Genomic DNA, 10,783 nt, shown 5'->3' with positions numbered 1-10,783 from the left:
TTCTTATCTTCTTATCTTTTCAAAATTGATTTTCAAATTTGTTTCAACTAACTAACTAACTTTTTGTTTGTTTCTTATCTTTTTCAAAACCACCTAACTAACTCTCTCTCTAATTTTCGAAAATATCTTCCCTCTTTTTCAAAAATTCTTTTTAATTAACTAATTATTTTAATTTTTAAATCTCAATTTTCGAAAATTACTAACATTTTTCAAAAACTATTTTCGAAAATCACTAACTCTTTTTCAAAAATTATTTTTGAAAATTCCTTCTCTCTCATCCCCTTCTATTTATTTATTCATCTACTAACACTTCATCCCACCCAAATTCGAACCCTCTCTTCCATCTGTGTTCGAATTTCTTCTTCTTCTTTTCTTCTACTCACACTGGGACCTCTATACTGTGGTAAGAAGGACCCCTATTATTATTATTTTTCTGTTCTCTCTTTTTCATATGAGCAGGAGTAAAGACAAGAATATTCTTGTTGAAGCAGATCCAGAACCTGAAAGGACTCTGAAGAGGAAACTAAGAGAAACTAAATTACAACAATCCAGAGATAACCTTTCAGAAATTTTCGAACAAGAAGAGGAGATGGCAGCCGAAAATAATAATAATGCAAGGAGAATGCTTGGTGACTTTACTGCACCTAATTCCAATTTACATGGAAGAAGCATCTCCATTCCTACCATTGGAGCAAACAATTTTGAGCTGAAACCTCAGCTAGTTTCTCTGATGCAGCAAAACTGTAAGTTTCATGGACTTCCATCTGAAGATCCTTTTCAGTTCTTAACTGAATTCTTGCAGATCTGTGATACTGTTAAGACTAATGGAGTAGATCCTGAAGTCTACAGGCTCATGCTTTTCCCTTTTGCTGTAAGAGACAGAGCTAGAGTGTGGTTGGACTCTCAACCCAGAGATAGCCTGAACTCTTGGGATAAGCTGGTCACGGCTTTCTTAGCCAAGTTCTTTCCTCCTCAAAAGCTGAGCAAGCTTAGAGTGGATGTTCAAACCTTCAGACAGAAAGAAGGTGAATCCCTCTATGAAGCTTGGAAAAGATACAAGCAGCTGACCAAAAAGTGTCCTTCTGACATGCTTTCAGAATGGACCATCCTGGATATATTCTATGATGGTTTATCTGAGCTATCAAAGATGTCATTGGATACTTCTGCAGGTGAATCCATTCACCTAAAGAAAACGCCTGCAGAAGCTCAAGAACTCATTGACATGGTTGCTAATAACCAGTTCATGTACACTTCTGAGAGGAATCCTGTGAGTAATGGGACGCCTATGAAGAAGGGAGTTCTTGAAGTTGATACTCTGAATGCCATATTGGCTCAGAACAAAATATTGACTCAGCAAGTCAATATGATTTCTCAGAGTCTGAATGGAATGCAAGCTGCATCCAACAGTACTCAAGAGGCTTCTCCTGAAGAAGAAGCTTATGATCCTGAGAACCCTGCAATAGCAGAGGTGAATTACTTAGGTGAACCTTATGGAAACACCTATAACTCATCATGGAGAAATCATCCAAATTTCTCATGGAAGGATCAAAAGCCTCAACAAGGCTTTAATAATGGTAAAAGAAACAGGTTTAACAATAATAAACCTTTTCCATCATCCACTCAGCAACAGACAGAGAACTCTGAACAAAATACTTCTAATTTAGCAAACTTAGTCTCTGATCTATCTAAGGCCACTGTAAGTTTCATGAATGAAACAAGGTCTTCCATTAGAAATTTTGAAGCACAAGTGGGCCAGCTGAGTAAAAGGATCACTGAAATCCCTCCTAGTACTCTCCCAAGCAATACAGAAGAGAATCCAAAAGGAGAGTGCAAGGCCATTGACATAAGCACCATGGCCGAACCTGTAAGGGAAGGAGAGGACGTGAATCCCAAGGAGGAAGACCTCCTGGGACATCCAGTGGTCAATAAGGAGCTTCCCTTTGAGGAACCAAAGGACTCTGAGGCTCATCTAGAGACCATAGAGATTCCATTGAACCTCCTTATGCCATTCATGAGCTCTGATGAGTATTCCTCTTCTGAAGAGAATGAGGATGTTACTGAAAAGCAAGCTGCCAAGTTCCTTGGTGCAATCATGAAGCTAAATGCCAAATTATTTGGCATTGATACTTGGGAAGATGAACCTCCCTTGTTCACCAATGAACTAAGTGATCTGGATCGACTGACATTGCCTCAGAAGAGACAGGATCCTGAAAAGTTCATAATACCTTATACCATAGGCACCATGATCTTTAAGGCTCTGTGTGACCTTGGTTCAGGAATAAACCTCATGCCCCTCTCTGTAATAGAGAAACTGGAAATCAATGGGGTGCAAGCTGCTAAAATCTCATTAGAGATGGCAGACAATTCGAGAAAACAGGCTTATGGACAAGTAGAGGACGTGTTAGTAAAGGTTGAAGGCCTTTACATCCCTGCTGATTTCATAGTCCTGGATACTGGAAAGGAAAAGGATGAATCCATCATCCTAGGAAGACCTTTCCTAGCCACAACAAGAGCTGTGATTGATGTGGACAGAGGAGAATTGATCCTTCAATTGAATGAGGACAACCTTGTGTTTACAACTCAAGGATCTCTCTCTGCATCTATGGAGAGGAAGCAGAAGAAGCTTCTCTCAAAGCAGAGTCAAACAAAGCCCCCACAGTCAAACTCTAAGTTTGGTGTTGGGAGGCCACAGCCAAACTCTAAGTTTGGTGTTGAACTCCCATATCCAAACTCTAAGTTTGGTGTTGGGGAGTTTCAACCATGCTCTGAACATCTGTGAGGCTCCATGAGAGCCCACTATCAAGCTATTGACATTAAAGAAGCGCTTGTTGGGAGGCAACCCAATTTTTATTTATCTAACTATATTTTTCTTAGTTATATGTCTTTATAGGTTCATGATCATGTGGAGTCACAAAATAAACAAAAAAAAATAAAAATGGAATCAAAAACAGCAGAAGAAAAATCACACCCTAGAGGAGCATCTGTCTGGCGTTCAACGCCAGAACAGAGCATGGTTCTGGCGCTGAACGCCCAAAATGGGCAGTGTTTGGGTGCTGAACGCCCAGAACAGGCATGGTTCTGGCGTTCAACGCCAGAAATGGCCAACAAATGGGTGTTGAACGCCCAAAATGGGCACCAACCTGGCGCTGAACGCCCAGAGTTGTGTGCAAGGGCATTTTACATGCCTAATGGGTGCAGGGATGTAAATCCTTGACACCTCCGGATCTGTGGACACCACAGGATCACCTCAAGATCTGTGGACACCACAGGATCATCTCAGGATCTGTGAATCTCATAGGATCCCCACCCACCTCACCCTCTCTCTCTCCATTCATGGTCATCCCTTCTGTTTTCCATTCACCACTCACATCCATACACACATCCCTCCATCTCCTCCATATCTTCTTCTTCTTCTTCTTCTTCTATTCTTTCTTCTTTTGCTCGAGGGCGAGCAACATTCTAAGTTTTGTGTGGTAAAAGCATAAGTTTTTTGTTTTTCCATTACCATTAATGGCACCTAAGGCCAAAGAAACCTCAAAGAGGAAATGGAAGGCAAGTGCTTTCACCTCTGAGCCATGGGAGATGGAAAGATTCATCTCTAAAGCCCATCACTAAAAAAAATATGGAGCAAGCAAGAGAGCACATTCATGGATCTCAACAGGCACATGAAGAAGCTCATCATCAAGAAATTCCTGAGATACCTCAGGGGATACAGTTTCCTCCACAGAATTTTTGGGAGTAAATCAACAACTCCCTAGGAGAATTAAGTTCCAACATGGGACAACTAAGGGTGGAACATCAAGAGCACTCCATCATCCTTCATGAAATAAGAGAAGATCAAAAAGCAATGAGGGAGGAGCAACAAAGACAAGGAAGAGACATAGAAGAGCTCAAGGACATCATTGGTTCCTCAAGAAGGAAACGCCACCATCACTAAGGTGGATTCATTCCTTGTTCTTATTTCTTCTGTTTTTCATTTTCTATGTTATGTGCTTATCTATGTTTGTGTCTTCATTACATGATCATTAGTAGTTAGTAACTATGTCTTAAAGTTATGAATGTCCTATGAATCCATCACCTCTCTTAAATAAAAACTGTTTTAATTCAAAAGAACAAGAAGTACATGAGTTTCGAATTTATCCTTGAACTTAGCTTAATTATATTGATGTTGTGACAATGCTTCTTATTTTCTGAATGTATGCTTGAACAGTGCATATATCTTTTGAAGTTGTTGTTTAAGAATGTTAAATATGTTGGCTCTTGAAAGAATGATGACTAGGAGACATGTTATTTGATAATCTGAAAAATCATAAAAATGATTCTTGAAGCAAGAAAAAGCAGCAAAGAACAAAGCTTGCAGAAAAAAAAAATATAGGCGAAAAAAAATAGAAAGAAAAAGAAAAAGCAAGCAGAAAAAGCCAAAAGCTCTTAAAACCAATAGGCAAGAGCAAAAAGCCAATAACCCTTAAAACCAAAAGGAAAGGGAAAATAAAAAGGATCCCAAGGCTTTGAGCATCAGTGGATAGGAGGGCCTAAAGGAATAAAATCCTGGTCTAAGCGGCTAAACCAAGCTGTCCCTAACCATGTGCTTGTGGCGTGTAGGTGTCAAGTGAAAACTTGAGACTGAGCGGTTAAAGTCAAGGTCCAAAGCAAAAAAAGAGTGTGCTTAAGAACCCTGGACACCTCTAATTGGGGACTTTAGCAAAGCTGAGTCACAATCTGAAAAGGTTCACCCAATTATGTGTCTGTGGCATTTATGTATCCGGTGGTAATACTGGAAAACAAAGTGCTTAGGGCCACGGCCAAGACTCATAAAATAGCTGTGTTCAAGAATCATCATACTGAACTAGGAGAATCAATAACACTATCTGAACTCTGAGTTCCTATAGATGCCAATCATTCTTAACCTCAATGGATAAAGTGAGATGCCAGAACTATTCAAGAGGCAAAAAGCTATAAGTCCCGCTCATTTGATTGGAGCTATGTTTCATTGATAGTTTCGAATTTATAGTATATTCTCTTCTTTTTATCCTACTTGATTTTCAGTTGCTTGGGGACAAGCACAATTTAAGTTTGGTGTTGTGATGAGCGGATAATTTATACGCTTTTTGGCATTGTTTTTAGTATGTTTTTAGTAGGATCTAGTTACTTTTAGGGATGTTTTCATTAGTTTTTATGTTAAATTCACATTTTTGGACTTTACTATGAGTTTGTGTCTTTTTCTGTGATTTCAGGTATTTTCTGGCTGAAATTGAGGGACTTGAGCAAAAATCAGATTCAGAGGTTGAAGAAGGACTGCTAATGCTGTTGGATTCTGACCTCCCTGCACTCAAAATGGATTTTCTGGAGCTACAGAACTCAAAATGGCGCGCTTCCAATTGCGTTGGAAAGTAGACATCCAGGGATTTCCAGCAACGTATAATAGTCCATACTTTGCCCAAGTTTAGACGACGCAAACTGGCGTTCAACGCCAGCTCTCTGCCCAAATCTGGCGTCCAGCGCCAGAAAAGGATCCAAAACCAGAGTTGAACGCCCAAACTGGCACAAAAGCTGGCGTTCAACTCCAAGAAGGACCTCTACACGTGCAACACTCAAGCTCAGCCCAAGCACACACCAAGTGGGCCCCGGAAGTGGATTTATGCATCAATTACTTATTTTTGTAAACCCTAGTGACTAGTTTATTATAAATAGGACCTTTCACTATTGTATTAGATATCTTTTGAACCATCTTTGAATCTGTTGATCATCTTTGGACGCCTGGTTCTTAGATCAGGGGGTCTGGCCATTCGGCCATGCCTGGACCTTTCACTTATGTATTTTCAACGGTAGAGTTTCTACACTCCATAGATTAAGGTGTGGAGCTCTGCTGTTCCTCAAAGATTAATGCAAAGTACTACTGTTTTCTATTCAATTCATCTTATTTCGCTTCTAAGATATTCATTCGCACTTCAACCTGAATGTGATGAACGTGACAATCATCATCATTCCCTATGAACGCGTGCCTGACAACCACTCCCGTTCTACATTAGATTGAATGAGTATCTCTTAGATCTCTTAATCAGAATCTTCGTGGTGTAAGCTAGAATGATGGCGGCATTCAAGAGAATCCGGAAGGTCTAAACCTTGTCTGTGGTATTCCGAGTAGGATTCAATGATTGAATGACTGTGACGAGCTTCAAACTCGCGATTGCCGGGCGTAGTGACAGACGCAAAAGGATAGTAAATCCTATTCCAGCATGATCGAGAACCGACAGATGAATAGCCGTGCCGTGACAGGGTGCGTTGACCATTTTCACTGAGAGGATAGGATGAAACCATTGACAAGGGTGATGCCTCCAGACGATTAGCCGTGCCGTGACAGGGCATTTGGATCATTTTCCCGAGAGAAGACCGAAAGTAGCCATTGACAGTGGTGATGTATCACATAAAGCCAGCCATGGAAAGGAGTAAGGCTGATTGGATGAAGATAGCAGGAAAGCAGAGGTTCAGAGGAACGAAAGCATCTCTATTCGCTTATCTGAAATTCTCACCAATGATTTACATAAGTATTTCTATCTCTATTTTATTATTTAAATTCGAAAACCCCATTACTATTTTATATTCGCCTGACTGAGATTTACAAGGTGACCATAGCTTGCTTCATACCAACAATCTCCGTGGGATTCGACCCTTACTCACGTAAGGTATTACTTGGACGACCCAGTGCACTTGCTGGTTAGTTGTGCGAAGTTGTGAACCATGGTATTGGCATCATGTTTTTGGCGCCATTACCAGGGAAAGAAAGAGCGATGAATTTTACATAATTAAAGTGTAATCACAATTTCTGCGCACCAAATGGGTGCCTTCTGCTTAGTGTCGAGTTTCTTGGCAAGGTCAGCGTAAAACTCAAAGCAACCAGCAACATCATCCTAACATAAAATCAAGCGTGAATCAGAGAATTACAGTAACAATCAGAGAGAATCATCTGAAATTGAAGCAGAATTGAAGTACCATGTCCCAGGCAGCTTCATCGAGTGGTTTTCTGCAATCAAGGGATTCAAGCTTAGCAAGGTGATCCTTTCTCTCGACGACCTTGGCAGCGATGGCGCAGAGATAGCGGGCTCGGTGAGCGCCGAAAGCAGAAGGCCAGTCGTTGCCTTTGTTACGATTGAGTGCTCTTCTAACGGCGGCGACGGCACAGTCAAAATGTGCATTAACTATGCAAAGCAAGCAAACCTCTTGGTGTTAGGGTTTTGCCATTGCAATGCAGCTTTATGACAATGCCATATGCATGCAGTGAGGACTTCGAAGGTGGTGGAAGATTGAGCAAGATGACGAGGGAGGAGGGCAGAGAATAGCGGCGCGGAGGAAGGAAAGGCGACCTCCGTTAGCTGACCAACACCGTGAGTAGTGAGCGCAGGGAATGCGAGCGCCAGCAGAGACGGGTTAGGGGAGACGACGGAGGGAGCGCCAGCAGAGGAGAGAGTGCAAGCGCCGACGATGAGCTCTATCTGAGTTGGGGATGAACAACAGAGTCTGAGTGTTAGGGTTTCAAAGCATTAGTGTAAGTGTCAGGGGAGAAGAGTAGAAGAGTCTGATGAGTTTTGTAGCTTGTTGGGGAACCTTTTCGCCACGCTTTTTTAGGGATGCCAAGATCATAAACTTTTTGCCACGTTTTAAAAGTGTCCCTGTTTCTCTCTATGGCCACGCTTTTGAAGTGTGGCAAAAAAAAGCATGGCCAAATCTTTAATCAATTTGTCAGCCTCATACAAGCGTGGCCGTAGATCCTTTTCGCCACGCTTTTTAAGCATGGCAAGAAAAAACGTGGTCAAATCTCTAATCAATCGCCACCCTCATAAAAGCGTGGCCATTTACCACTTTTGGCCACGCTTTTAAAGCGTGACAAGAAAAAAGCACTGCCATAAGCCTTTTTTCTTGTAGTACAAAATAAACACCATAGATAAATACATGTAATAAAAATTGAGAATAAACCTAGTAAATAACACGTAAGAATTTTACTATGGGAATAACCTTATTTTCAATGTATGTTATAGGGTAAGTTTTCTCAATGAATAGCACCTAACTATTGACATTAGTCATAACGTATCAGGGTATGTTTGGATTTATGTTGGGAAAGAGAGAAGCGCGCTTTAGTCTCTTGAACGCTTCATTTTTATGTTTGGCAACTTTTTTATCCTCTAAACTCAGAAGTGATTTCACCGAACTCAATGAAGCTAAAAGTTGTAGTTTCTACGTTCACGTTTATGGTAGTTGGTTACCGTTGAGAAATTTATTTCTTTCTTACCAACTCTATCCTTCATTTTTATTTCTATAAAAAAGATACAAGTAACCATCTACTTTCACAATAGTTCTTTGTGATTCTTCGTTCCGAAATATTTTTTTTTCATCAAGATCTTTTAAATTTGTTTCCATCACTATTAAGGTAAATATTTTAATTTTTTTATTACTTTTAGTACTCTTTTTTATATTTTGATTTTTATATTTTTTTATTGTATTTTTTTATTTATATGAAAAATATTTTTTATAATATTTTTTTAGTGTCCTTGTTATATTTTTAGAGTTCATATTACTTTTTAGTTTATATGAATTTTTTTTATAATTTACTATACTATTTTTTATATGTATATTTTTTATGAAGTTTTTTTTATTTTTATTTGGTTTTGTTCATATCGTTTTTTATTTATTTTTATTTTATATTTTATTCATATGATAAATGTTGTTGACTTTTTTGTTCAGTGCTCTGATCTCTCGGATATTTTATTAATTTTTATGGTATATTTATTATTTCTTGTTTATATAAATTCTTTTTTCTATCTTTTATTGTATTATATTTATGTTGTGTATAAAATTTTTTATTTTTTATTTAGTTTTATTCATATGAATTTTATTTATCTTTTATGATAATTTTTTTGTTCATATGATATATGTTGTTGGTTTACTAAATTTTTTATTATTTTTTATTTGTATGATTTTTTTTCTATTTTTTTATGAACTCTATTTTTGTTTTATATAAAAAAATTTTATTTTTTATTCGACTTTATAAAATTTGTAATTGTAATTATTATATACTATACTATGTTTATTATCAAAATTTTGTATAATATGAATGATGATCACATCAAAAAGAACAAAATGAATAAAAAAAACTAATTATAAGTAACAATAGGATTATAAATAATGAAAATTTATAGTCCAAAATAATACTAAATTAAAGAGTTTTGACAATACTAAAAAAATTATAGAATATTTTCTTTTTGTTTGACATTATAAAATTTAGAAGAGTATTAGGGGCTAGTAAAATTTGTAATTTGTAGTCATTATTAGTATTTTTAATAGTGTGAGATTATATCTAATGGTATAGAATTACTCATTTTTATTTTACTGGTTAAGTACTAGTCAGATTTTAATAAAAACTACTAACCCCCTCCACTTTCTCTAAAATTTATAGTACTCTCTTTTATATTTTTATTTTTTATTATATTTATTTTATTTATATAAAAATATTTTTTATATTATTTTTTTAATGTTCTTATTTTTCATGTATGTTATTATTTCTTACTGTTTCTTAATTGATATAAACTTTTTTTTTATCATTTAGTGTTCTTTATGTCTAATATTTATCTCTTCTATAGAAATAGACTATGTTCGAAACTCGATTAAGGAGGATCAAATTATTAATCACATACAGGAGAAATAATAATATTTTTATTTATTAATTTTGTATAAGATATTATTTTTTATGTATTTTATTAATATTTTATCTTTTAATTTAATATTTATTAATATTTTTATGTCTTAAAATATATTTTGTCAATTTTTAATGTTATTTTAATTTAATAAATAAATATTTAAATTAAAATAATAAAATAATATTTTATTTAAATTAATATTTCTTTTCATAATTTTTATTTAAAAATAATTTTAAATAGTATAATTTAAATAATATTAATTTTATTATAATTTATTTTAATATAAAAATTACAAATAAATTATATTAATACAAATTTATTTTTTATTAAAATCAAATTTATAAAATCAATTTTATACAAATTTTTATTTATAAAAGGTAATCCAAACATATACTCAATAATTGGATCGTTACACAAGCAACCAAACACTTAATTAGGATTAGACATAGAACATGGGTGGTAGCTTGGTACTCCGGTAGGGCACTAGCTAGCTAACCCCATTGGCTGTAAGTACAGCTGGCTAACACTAAAATTGACGTGACGGCGCGATGCACTACTCCGTATGTTTTTTAGCACGTGCCTTTAAGATAATGTCAAACAAGTTATAATAATGAGAATTGATTAGAAGGCCACCTTGCGATAGGTATCGCCGTCTAGACAAGAATACAACTTCCGCATGCCAGATATTTAGTAAGGTGGAGAAATATGCACGATAATAAATCAGTGAATAATTAATTAATTAATATAATTTTTAACATTTAAATATATATATTTTTTAAGAAATCTGAGCGATTAATATTTTTCTTTGTATTTATTTTGTATTTAAAATAATATTAGTCAACTTATTTGTTTATTAAAACTATATTATTGACTTCAATTTCTAATATTTTCATAATTTTTTAACTTTTTATGAGCAAAAGTTTTTTTTTATTGTTGGTTATTTTATGTTTTCCTAAAAAGACCGTAATATTACATATTTATATATACGTACAAAGTTTAATTCTATGAATGCATAAATTATTCAGAAAAATTGGATAGATCTGAAATTAAAAAGTATTCATTACACATCCTTTTTTTTCCTCTTGAACCACAAA

The sequence above is a fragment of the Arachis ipaensis genome, chromosome B2 (genome assembly GCF_059453495.1).
Source record: "Arachis ipaensis isolate K30076 ecotype BB chromosome B2, ASM5945349v1, whole genome shotgun sequence".
NCBI lineage: Eukaryota > Viridiplantae > Streptophyta > Magnoliopsida > Fabales > Fabaceae > Arachis > Arachis ipaensis.
Note: the sequence above shows the minus strand (reverse complement) of the source record.